We start from the raw sequence: 13,769 nt of genomic DNA on the forward strand, positions 1-13,769 counted from the left end.
CAAATCGCTGCTAAGACAGCACATGGACTCAATAACAAAGTCAGTCAGGCTAAATTTGACAAAGAAATTTAGCATTGACCCAGATAATGTTTGGACATTAGATGAATGCAAGAAAGTGCTTGATGCATGCATTCGCAAAAACAATGTAAAAGGCATTATCTGCTGCTACAGAGAATTCAGTTTATCTCGAGCTAAACAAAAAGCTCAGGCTAAATCTGAATTAGAGAAACAGATCCAAGAGCTTCATGCTAAGATAACCTCATTAACAAAACAACTGAACCTAAAGAAATCAAAAACTGACATTGAGGAGGTTAGTCAGCCTGATAATAAACATCCTGACTTACAAATTGTCTCTGAAACAGACATTTCCATCCAGTCAGATAGCGATTTACCTATAGATTCAGTGGAGGTTTGTGGTGCCAGAAGATCTAAGAGAACTGAGAGTTCACACAACAACACTTCTGTTGTTCAAATTCAAACAGTTTCAGGAACACTAGGACCTAGAGAAATAGACAGATTGTCTCAAAGCTTACCATCAGCACGCACAAATTTTTCAGAGTTTAGCAGAGCACTAATCAGCAAAACGCGTCTTTATGACATGTCATTAACAAACGTCACCCAGCTAATGTCTCAAATTCTCACTGAATCTGAATTCAACAGTGTTGAGCATACTGTGACCTCTAAATTACAACATGCCAGTAAGGATGATTTGAGAGAGGGTGTTTTGAAAGCTCTAAAGAACATTGTTGGCCCAAAGATTGACTGATCAAAAGTGACTTGTTGTGTGCAAAGGAAAGATGAATCTGTGAATGAATTCACTGAGAGATTTTGTCAATCCGCCATAACTTACAGTGGATTAGCTGATAATTCGGACAGTGTGCTAAATGACAAGGGACCCCTAGTCCGCATCTGGTCAGATGGCCTTGCAACTGAATACAGACAAGCTTTGCCATTTCTTAACATCACCTGGTCTTCCACCACTCTCAGAAATAATATGAACAGTTTAGCTTTGTGGGAAAGAGACTCTCATATCAAAGACAGAGTCAGATTTGAAGCAGCCGCCACTAAGGTCAACACAGAAAAGACATCAAATCACAAATGTCTTAGGAAAACTATATGTTGTCATTACTGTGGTAAAAAAAGGACATTGGATGAGGGAGTGTAGAAAGAATAAAAAGAACATTAAAGAGATGAACAGGGTAAATCAACTTCTGAACAGTTTGCTAAATGCCCTCAACATACCCCTCATCACTAAATCCATTGAGCTGTCCACAAAGATGCTAACCATTTTTTGGCTGTAAGTGCTTAATGTCCCAGTTCATTTACAATTAAGATGAAAGACTCTTTGTAAAAAGACACAAAGGAAACTTCTTCCTTTGTATTGGGGAACTCTGCTTAAGTCCACTTACAGCCTTGAATGTGTTTAACACATTTTCCAATCACTACCCATTCAATGTTATGATGTCTGATAGTGTAACCGGTTCTGCGTTGTGTTTTCTTTGTTTTATTAAGGAATAACCAGTCGGAGATCTGCAGTTGTGACGGCTCTTTACTCACTGGGAATAAATCAAAAAGCACAGCTTTTACAGTGTGTCTTCGCCCTTTACAGCTTTTCTCTCCCATGCACAATCAGTCCAGAAAGGGGGAGAGATGGAGAGAAAGATAGAAGAAAACTCCAAACAATATTAACAAAGTGACAAAACATACCTGAGAATAAATCAAAAAGCACAGCTTTTACAGTGTGTCTTCGCCCTTACAGCTTTTCTGTTAAAAGTAAAGTGCAATGCATTTAGCATTCACATGCTTCAGTTAGGCTAAAAAGTCAATCAAAACTTCAATTTAAGTGATAACACAAAAATAATGAAATATATGTGAAAAATAAAGGTATAAATATTATTTAAACATGAAAACTAGCTTTAAAAGTTATTTATAAAGTAAAGATGATTAAAGATTAATTGGAGCTTAGCAGACACCCACCTCTCCCATGCATAGTCAGTGCAGAAAGGGAAGAGGCGGGGCGCAAAACAGGAAATTAAACGGCGTGAGCTCCCTTAGAAATTTAAAGGAGAAGACACACACTAACAAACACCTCAGGTATACTTACTAACACATTAGATAAAACACATATTTTGTTTAATTCTATACTTAAAGCGAATAATAATTTTCATACCTGTTACACTCACCCCCCTAGAATTACACAAAATTCTGAGAAAACATGAAAAACTCTGTACACTGGTCATAAGAATTACTTGGTCCACACACCAAAAATATGTGAAGACAGACAGAATTAAAAGCTACCCTATAAAAGGATAAAAATGTTTAGAAATTGGCCAAATTTCAGCACATTTTATAGACATCATCAAGGTGCCCATTACACCTTGTAAACTTATACCACAGTCCGTTAAAGAAAGATATCAGAAAGATAGGAGAAAAACCCTCTAAATTCCAAAACCTTCAGGAATTTGGGGCTGAAATTTAAATTCAGACATGAATAACTGCAGACCCAGAATCTGAACTCAACAGGGTTTCAATTTGAACCATTGATTCAATAAGTCTACACACTGGTTTAATAATCCTCCCAAACCTGGTAGAGTAATGATCAGCTGCATTTGGATCTACTACAGGATTCTGTACAACAGGTAAGACACAATCAGGGAGAGACTGTGGGGGAGACATGGTTGCACCAGCACCAGCCACAGTGCAGTCATCAGCCACAGGCACTGGAAGAGGTGAATTTGGCACCTGTTGGCTAGGCAACTGAGAATGCACCCATGAACTAGTGCGGTCATCATTGCATGTAGCAGCATTGGAGACATTGGACATGCAGTCAACTTGTGAGAGGCCCTCAGCCTCATTCAGTCCCTCATCTGTGTCCTCAGCAGGCTCAATCTCTTCAACATCAGAGCAAATATCACTGTTTGTTCGGGCAGTTAGACCATCAGAGCCTGTTAAGTCTGACTGTGGAGCAACACTGCAGGTAAGTGATCCAGCAACCTCCAGACCAGGACCATCAGAGTCTGTATAAGGCAAGGGGAGAAAGTTCACTTGCAAAAGTAGATTGCGATGCACTGTACGCTCAATACCAGCTCTGTCACTGATCTTATAGACATGTATGGATGGTTTTGCAGCAACAACAGTGTATACAACAGGTTCCCATTTGTCAGCAAGTTTTCGTTTCCCCCTACATCCCTTGTTGGCTACAAGCACTTGGTCACCAATGGCAAGAGGTAGGCCTTTTGCTCTTTTGTTGTATTGACTGGACTGGTGTCTTTGTTTGTGAGCTGAATTTGTCTGTGCTACTGACATAGCAGTCTGAAGGTCACTGATGAGCGACTGAACGTACTGGTCGTAATCACAGATGGAGTCATCTCGCAGAACACTCTGAAACATTAGGTCCACTGGCAGCCGTGGCACTCTGCCAAACATCAAATAAAAAGGGGCAAACCCTGTTGTTTCGTGCACTGTGCAATTGTACACAAATGTCATGGTCTGTACCATCTGCGGCCATTTCTGCTTAGGTCTAGGTGGAAGAGACCTCAGCATGTTACCTAGTGTTCTGTTAAATCGCTCAGTACCACCATTCCCCATTGGGTGGTAAGGAGTGGTTCTAGACTTGTCAATGCCTGCCAGCGCAAGAAGCTCAGCCATCAATTCACTCTCAAATGAAGCACCTTGATCAGAATGGATGCGTTGGGGAAATCCATAAACACAGAAGAAGCTATCCCACAGTTTCTTGGCTACTGTTTTTGCTGTCTGGTCCTGACATGGAAAAGCATGTGCTAGTTTCGTGAAGTGATCTGTGATCACCAAAACATCCACAGATTTATTGTGTCGGTCCTCAGCAGACCAGAAGTCAATGCAAACGAGCTCCAATGGGGCTGTGGTTTTAATACTCTCCAAAGTGGCTCTCGCAGCAGGCTCAGGAGTTTTGCTGAAGACGCACCTGGGACACTTCTTCACATAATCCCGCACATCACGCTCCATATCAAGCCAGAAAAACCTCTGGCGTGCCAATGCCAAAGTGCGTGGTTGCCCTTGATGACCAGCCAGGTCGTGAAGGCCAGAAAGAGCTTGACTTTTCAAAGATTCAGGTAAGATGAACTGAAACCTTTTATGTTTCGTGAGCGGGTCTTTAATTGCTCTGTACAAGATTCCATTAAGCACTGAAAGTTTGTCCCACTGCTTAAGGATCCGTAACACATACAGGTGTTCATTAGCCCGTTCACGTCTTGATGGTCTGCGCTTTCTGTCGATGTAATAACACACTCTAGCAATGACAGGGTCTTTGTGCTGATGGTCTTGCAAGTCAGCAAGAGAAAGGGAATGAAACACTTCATCACTGTTGATCAAAGAGTCAAGATGTTCTGCAATTGATGCTGCTCTACATTCAGTAAATGTTTCCCATTCATCGCAGGAGGACAGAATGGAAGACACGTCATCAGCGGACTTTGATGTATCCAGCCCAAAAACAGGACCTGATTCCACTGATTGCGGTTGACAGATAAGTCTGAACACTTCTTGAACATTTCCATCGTCAACACTGTGCACATGTCTCAAAAGATCTGAATAGGGCTCTGACAAAAGCCGCTGACTCACTGGCCTGGTGAACGGATCTCTACTGAGTGCATCTGCCACAACGTTAAGCTTCCCAGGAACATACTTGATCTCAAATGAATATGGAGCGAGTTTCGAGACCCAGCGCTGCTCACATGCATCCAGTTTTGGCTTGGTCATGATGTATGTCAGTGGATTGTTATCCGTCCACACTGTAAACTCATGGCCTTTAAGCCAGTGACTGAACTTGTCACACACCGCCCACTTCAGAGCCAAGAATTCCAATCTGTGTGCAGGATATTTTGTCTGGCTGCGACTCAGAGCCTTGCTAGCGAACGCTATCGGTCTCGCCTTGTCCTCACCAACAGGAACTTGAGAGAGCACAGCTCCTAAGCCTTCCAACGAAGCGTCAGTACAGAGTAAGAAGGGACGTTCGAAATCTGGATGAGCCAGCACCACACTGTCAACAAGGGCCGTCTTTAATTCACTAAAGGCCGAATCACAGTCTGGGGTCCAGTCCTGAGGTGTCAACTCCCGAAAAGTGCCTGCTCTCCTACCGCCACCAGCATTTTTCGCAGAACGTTTTAGGCCTGTGGTCAAATTGAATAAGGGCCTGGCAATCCGTGAACAATTTGGGATGAAGGCTTGATAATACAGGACCATACCAAGAAATGATCTGATTTTCTTTTGTAATGGTGTGACTCTGTCATCCTTCATTAAATTCTCTTTTTGAAAAGCAGAGATTACTTTCACTTTCTCTTCATCAACAGAAATACCAGTACTATCAATCACATGTCCCAGAAACTTTACAGACTTTCTCAGAAAGTGACACTTTTTAGGAGCTAGCTTCAGGTTGCTGGATCTCAATCGAGAAAACACGATCTCCAGGCGATTTAGTGCCTCTGATTCAGATGGAGCAAAGACTAACAAATCGTCCAGGTAACAGAGCAGACTGGTAAAGTTGAGGTCACCAAAAACACTGAGCATCATGCGCATAAAAGACGCAGGGCTATTGCAAAGGCCCTGTGGGAGACGATTATACTCGTACAGCCCCATGGGTGTAGTGAAGGCAGTGTATCGCCGGTCAGAGTCATGGAGTGGGATGTTGTAAAACCCTGAAGTCAAATCCATGGTGCTGAAGAAGGCATTACCCCCTAGGGCAGCGAGACAATCTGATTGATGTGGTAAAGGGTGGGCATCTTTGACAGTTTTAGCATTGAGCCAGCGAAAATCCGTGCAAACCCTCAGATTACAGTCTTTTTTCCAGACCATCACTAAAGGTGATGCATAATCACTGACAGACTTGCTGATTATCCCTTTTTCCTCCATCTCCGACAACACTTCTCTCAGTTTTTGATAGTGCGCAGGAGGGACGCGGCGATAGGGGAGACGGAATGGGCGCTCATCAAAGAGATGAATCCTGTGCACAAAATCCTTCGCCTCTCCACAATCCAACTTATCTTTGGAGAAAACATCATGATATGACACCAGGAGAACTGCGAGTTTTCTCTTCCATGACATAGAAACATCACATGCATCAATGTTAATGTCCCCCAGACCATAATCTTTCAACATCTGCACCACATCAGGGGATGGGACATTTTCAGCGGGAAATGAATTGGGAACGTTACAAGAAGTTTTACTCAATCCCTGTGTGACAGTGAGATCTTCTACCGCCAGACAGGAGGAAACGTCGGCAAGTTTACAGTTGCGACGAAGTGTCACTGCTGTTGGATTAGGGTTAAGTATTTTCATTGGCACCCATCGATCACCCCACATGGGTGTTATTACTCGCCCAACCAGAATGTTCTTAGGGGCTGAGCGTGCAGTGGTTGGCTCAACAATTACAGTGCTTCCTGGAGAAACAGGGACATTAGCTGGCATTTTACCCCAGACCAGATACTCGCGTCTGGGAAGAAGAGTAACTGCTTGACAGAGCTTCACAGTTCCCAGCTTGTCAGGCTGTTTGGGGCCAGACCAGCGGGAGATACAGGTAAGAAGTTCAAGGAATTGCTCACATTCAGGATCTCTATTATCACAGGAGGCAAGTTTCCAGTAGTCTTCACTCGATTTCATCTTCTGCAGTATACATTTAATAACATTGCTTCCAATTATGAACTCGTCTTTTTGTACAGGCACCACAAGAGTTGGGACGACAAACTTAAATCCATAGATGACAACTTCCAAATCATACATGCACTTTGGCTGCGTTGTTAGTCCACCACATCCAACCAGAACAACATTCTTGGGAATCTCTTGATGTGGAAGGAGACCACTAGCTTGCAGCTTGGCCTCACCCTCTTCACTGAGCGTGCAAGACATACTACCAGAGTCCAATAACCCCTTTAATATGTGCTGGCCACCAACTGTAACAGGAGCATAAAACAACTCACTCGCTCCATTCACTCTCTGTGACCCCACATATAAAACGGTTTTGTCTTCTGGTAATAACTTGCAGCAATTCATGAAAACATTTTGCGCATCTGCTGGATCTGTGAGGGAGTTTACATTAAATTTGCCCATGTTGCCCCTCTCGTCACATGGGCTGGTTAGTTTAACTGGGCAGTATCTGAGGGAGTCACAGGGTAGGCAGATTTAGGGCAGTCACTCTTAAAATGGCCAGGGCTGAAACAGAGACGACACAGTCTGTGACGTCTACAATGCAAGTATGTGGTGTGTTCCTTTGACTTACAGACTCTACATGGGGGATTTAAGTCGTTCTTGAAGTCTGCAGCTTTGCCTGCGTGAACCTGACTGGGTGACGTTAAAGAGGCAGTACACAGTGATAGGACTTTATCCATCATGCCAACCATGTGTTGAAAGCTGGTGTCGGGAGAGAATGGAACAGCATTGGGATTAAGAGAGACAGGGGGAAGAGACTGAGCAGGTGTAAGTACAGGCTGGCGAGGTGGACTGGACACACAATCATGGCTAGTTGAAACAGTGCACTGGCTACAAGCAGACAGAGGCAATTTGTGATTCGCTCTGGATGAAACTCGTTTCAGATCTCTCTGATGATTATCCAGACGCTCCTGAACTACAGCGGCAGTCCATTTCTCAGCCGGTTTGAACTGAAAAAACAGAGCAAGACTTGGGTCTGGACAATGTGAAATGAACATCATGACAGCTTCAGCAGCAGGATCCTCAATGCTCTTATTACGTCTAGGGTTGTAACAATATACCGGTATGACGGTTTACCACGATTTGAACGTGCACGATTATCATACCATGAACAATTGCATATCAACGGTTTTAACCCTTAAAGACCGAGACAGCCGCCCGCGGCTAAAAATAAGTATTGCTCTTAAATGTTTAATAACTTTTGATCCGCTGATCTGATTCATACAATTCAAAGATTGGCATAAAGAAGAGAATCTCAGCTTTCTCAGTGCTGTATCACATAACATTCGCGGACTTTCAGAGGCTCCGGAATCAGTGCGGTTACGTCATCAACATTTGACAACGCTGATTTGACAAAGAAACGCTTGTCACTGTGTCTCCGGACAAATCAGACATGGTACATTGATGCATTGTCCCTCCTCCATGCCCAGATTGGTTTAAACTCGCTATATCACAACCAATAAGCATAGGTTTCGCTTTTGTTTGTGGACCAAGCTTTTTGAACAACACGGAATGAGAGATAGGCATACACTTATGCGCGGCTAAATAAAACGCAAAAAAAAAAAGTTTTTCATGAAATAATTCTCATACTAAGTACTTTTGCATGCACAGCAGCACAGAAACTCTTGCTGTTTTCAAAAGACGCAAATGAAGGTGCAGCTGTTTGTCTGCATTGCAGACAACCATATCCAAATCCATATCGATAGACAACCATATCCATGCTGGCACATAAAACCTAAGGATGTTCCATATTGAATCTAGTTTCGTTATGTAACTATTTATAGTATAGTAAATATTTATATCTATTTTTTACTGAGGATTTGCACCATGTTTATTTGGACTTTATTTGGACTTTGACACATTATTTATTATTTTCTTATTTTTATTTGTTCATTGTAAGTGGTGTTGTTTATAGTAACTAAAAATATATTATTTGGAAAAAATCAAATTTGCTTCACTGTTCTATTATTTTGTAACATTTGTAACATACCGTATACCGCGAAACCGTCAAACCGTGGTATTGTTTTAGACGATTATCATACCGTGAAAAATTCATACCGTTACAACCCTAATTACGTCTATGCAAGCACTCATCAGCAACATCTATGGCCTTGTTAAGGCGTATCCAGTAATCCATGGGACTTTCGTTCGCTCTTGGGACAGTATTATAAAAGTCAGCCATGGGCATATTTGAGTAAGCCAATTCACTAAAGTTGTGTTTTAATATGTCAAACACTGCACTTTGAAGTTTACTGGCACTCAGATCAGGGCGGCTTCGCAGGGACACCTTAACAACATCTCTCGCTCTGCCAGCTAGTCTGCTCATAATGAGATCATGAACTTCTGACTGTGTTTTGCACTCCATTCTGTTTAAATAGCTGCTCATCATATCTTCCCACTCATGGATGGTAAACGAATCACTTTTATCGCCCCTGAAGAATGGTGGAGGTGCAGTGTCTTTCTGAACTATAACTTTTAGGGTGGAAGCATCAATGCACTGACTGGGTTGTTCTGACTGAAGATGATTAGGCTGCACTGGGCTGGGCTGGTGCACAAGATTAAGGCTAGCTGAAATACTTTCACCTATTTTCTGAGCCAGATCTGAAATTATACTACCTAAAGACTCAGGGGAAATAGCACGTTCGGAATCTAGGCGTGTGATAGGGGTGGAGCTAGCTGTTGGGCCTGCTGAAGCACTAATTGCTGAATCAATAGTATGCATACCGCCCAAACTCATATTAGCTAACCCCCTCCCTCTCCCATAACAACGAGGGTTTATTTCAGATACCTTCTCATCATGAAAATTGACAAGCCCACCACCCCTGCCCATTGGAAAGGTCACATTTGATGGCTTCACTGGACTAAAATCATCTTTGTCAATATCCCCAAACATGTTTCAATTGTAAAATGCAAACACATAAAACATTAAGAATTATCACAAATTGAGACACTACAAAATAGATTTACCGCAAAATTTACCATAAAGGATGGTCAAATTTGATATCAAACTCACTCAATCAAACGTTAAGATGGAAAAAGTGTTCAAAGAGAAAAAGCTCTGTCACAAGAGTATAATATTTCCTCATTCAAAGTCAGTCAGACACATTGCTGATTTAAAACAGTAACATTCAATCATTTGTTTCTGCACGGATAAAGGATATGATGCACTGAGGTCACTCAAGCGTCCCACGCAGTCCTCACACAGTCAATCGCGATTAAAAGGCAACGATGAACGACGATAAGCCACAGTTTAGCGTGTCTCTGACAAAACAGTCTGCCCCGCGATGTCAAACGCTGTTCAACACACACACACACACACACACGCGCGCGTGCGCGCGCGATCTCCTTATCGCGAGCGCGGAGCTGCTGCGAGCAATGGCGGTGAAGGAAAAACCCGGAGTGGATCGGCGATGCGGAGTCGTCACTCAACCACGGCGATCTGCGAAGAGCTGATCAGATGATCCGGAATGGTCACGGGCACCACGTGTAACCGGTTCTGCGTTGTGTTTTCTTTGTTTTATTAAGGAATAACCAGTCGGAGATCTGCAGTTGTGACGGCTCTTTACTCACTGGGAATAAATCAAAAAGCACAGCTTTTACAGTGTGTCTTCGCCCTTTACAGCTTTTCTCTCCCATGCACAATCAGTCCAGAAAGGGGGAGAGATGGAGAGAAAGATAGAAGAAAACTTCAAACAATATTAACAAAGTGACAAAACATACCTGAGAATAAATCAAAAAGCACAGCTTTTACAGTGTGTCTTCGCCCTTACAGCTTTTCTGTTAAAAGTAAAGTGCAATGCATTTAGCATTCACATGCTTCAGTTAGGCTAAAAAGTCAATCAAAACTTCAAATTAAGTGATAACACAAAAATAATGAAATATATGTGAAAAATAAAGGTATAAATATTATTTAAACATGAAAACTAGCTTTAAAAGTTATTTATAAAGTAAAGATGATTAAAGATTAATTGGAGCTTAGCAGACACCCACCTCTCCCATGCATAGTCAGTGCAGAAAGGGAAGAGGCGGGGCGCAAAACAGGAAATTAAACAGCGTGAGCTCCCTTAGAAATTTAAAGGAGAAGACACACACTAACAAACACCTCAGGTATACTTACTAACACATTAGATAAAACACATATTTTGTGTAATTCTATACTTAAAGCGAATAATAATTTTCATACCTGTTACAATAGGACTGATATTTATTGAATGATAGTTTGTGTCTCACATTTTAAAGTTTGCCCACAACACTCAGGGATAGAACAAGACACACAAACCAGTGAGGAGCCCAGGGCAGAACTGAAAGCAACAGGCTTCAGGGGCCGAACCCTGTGGTGAAGACTCCCTTTTTCCCCATTTATCCTCACCTCACTGTTTTATAGGTGTCATAACTTTAAGATTAGGAGACAGAAAATACACAACACTATACGATCACCAACTTAACACAACCACTATACGATCACCTGAATAACTAGACACATGAACTGTGTGATCATACAAGTCTATGCATGAATACTGCTGGTCTGCTGTTTCCGTGTTTTCTTGTGTGCAGGTAAACACAAACACTGCATCTTCTCAAGAAACCCTCTGAACTAGAGCATCACTACGGAGATCCATGAATGACAGGAAGTCATCAGATCAACTCTGTGCTGGAGAAGAACCACAAGAAACACACCTCACAAAAGACTGAACACTATTCACAAGCCATGGACTTTCAGAAGATCTACAGTTTAACTACATGATTTTTTTGTGTCATCATGTAGGATTTATGACATTACAACTGATTGTCATAAACGTGTGAACAGTTTAGAAATCTACACTTACATCTATGTAGATATTGAAATGACACAGAATAAGTTAAATGTGCCTGTAACTTTTTCCAAGTTACATGACTGGAAGATGGGGCTTCTGTTATCAAACAGAAGCCATTGAATGGATTTAGGAAGGCTTATAAATTTATATTTTTTTGTGAGAGTTTTTAAATAACTCTCAAAGGGGGATCTGTGGAAATATAAATTTCTATCAACTAATTCCAAATGAACAATAATCTACGTATAACTGAAAAGTTATATTCTCTGGTTTTTAATTATATAATTTCATTAACATCCCAGCTAGGAGGGACATTTAACCTTTATCTTTCTGATTACAAGCTAAGCCAAAGTAATGCAAATTGTCAGTTTCACAGCATGGGGTGTCTATTGTTTACTCTTTTCAATCAAATGGTCAGGAGGTTTTGTCTCCAGAACATGATAAGATCAGGCCGGAAAAAGCAGTTTACCATGCCGACCACAGCTCTTAATTTGCATGCTTTGTTTAGCCATGTCCCCTCCTCCTAACAGGACAATATAGACAGGACATCTTTGTCTTAATCAGACTTGTGTGAGACTTGTGAGAGACTTGTGAAAGAACTTGCAGACTGCAGACCTCGAGTAGGCTCTTGCAGACACATGGACATCTTAAAGACGCTGTATGACTGCAGATTAACCAACACGTCTCAATAAAGGAATTCTGCTTGTTCCGAGTCTCCTGGACTGGGTTCTCTCTTCTTTTTCACTCATTTATTTTTATTTTTTTTACAACACTAGTAAATGAGAAGTGTGTTAATTTATCAATGTTTTTTTTTCCATTTTGATGTTACGAGTTATGCTGGATCTAATCTCACTATATTTGCTAAAAGTGATATTTAATTCATCTTGTTCTCTATATCTAACATAGGGCTGGACAATAATATAATATCAATATATCACGATAGATTTTTTTTCAATAACGGTGATATGATTTTTAAACCCATTTCCGAGTTTTCGATACATTTGTGTATATGTTTTACATATGTTTTATCATATCTATCTACCTATATATACATATATACACACACATATATATATATATATATATATATATATATATATATATATATATATATATATATATATATATATATATATATAAAAGATTTTCTACCTTGTATCATTTGTCACTAAATGACTTTACGTCAGGGGTCTCAAACTCAATTTACCTGGGGGCCGCAGGAGGCAAAGTCTGGGTGAGGCTGGGCCGCATAAGGGATTTCACAAAAAAAAAGTCCTCAAATTTCATTTTTAACCGTTTTAATTTTTTCCTCTGAACATGAAGTGTCCTGAACATTAATAGAACATTGAGTGAAGATTATGAACAGTTCTTCTGAACATGGCATCTTTTGCCTACTAATTGCTGCCAGAGACTTGACAGCGCTTCTTCTCACAAATCTGAACCACATTTGGCTTTAGAGCGGAAGCAGTTGAGACCCTCAATATGGTTTGAAGATGATCATTATAAGTCTAGACCTGTACTTTGACTTATTGAAGTTCAAGGTGGAGAATAACTTCTCACACAAATATGTGCTCCCAAAAAGGCCAAGTCCTAGGGAAAAAAGTGGGGGAACTCACTCAAAACTTCCATTCCCTCACCTAAAAAAAAGGCGTATATATGTATAAATAAAACACCCCCACCCCACTCCAGTCACATCAGTCTGTACCAGTCTGTATCTACCTATAATATATATAAGATGCAGGCTGTAGCTAGGTAGCTAAGTGGCAGGCAGGGGCGGGAACAGCTTACCTTGGTTCTGGCCGGCGCGAGTTCCCATACACTAGATGTCGCCTGGCCTATTGTTGTCTATTGGACAGAATGCGTCAGTAGTGCCGCCATCTTGCTACAGGGTAGCGCTCCTTTGAAATGAATGAGGGACCAATGTACAGTGGAGGACTGTGGCCATCCAAAGCCAGAGATATACACATAAACACATATATCTATGATCGGGAGTTTTCCTGGATGTTAGTATGTAATTTTTTTTTCTAATAACGAAAATTATAATTTTACATCACTTTTCTACATTGATGGATCAGTGGGCATTCCTGACAAAAAACTTGTGTTTGTGTGTACAGAAATTTACTATTCACCCTCCCTGTTAAATTTGATCTAATCATGTCCTGAAACACAGCTCCTCTCCTGCTTTCACTTCTCATACTGACGGAGGGAGCCATTCACGTAATAACACTGTCTTGACAAGTGCAGTTGAATGACATTTGTCCTGGGAGCACTGTAGCAATGTGG

The sequence above is a fragment of the Danio rerio genome, chromosome 4, assembly GCF_052040795.2.
Source record: "Danio rerio strain M-AB ecotype USA chromosome 4, GRCz13ab, whole genome shotgun sequence".
Lineage (NCBI taxonomy): Eukaryota > Metazoa > Chordata > Actinopteri > Cypriniformes > Danionidae > Danio > Danio rerio.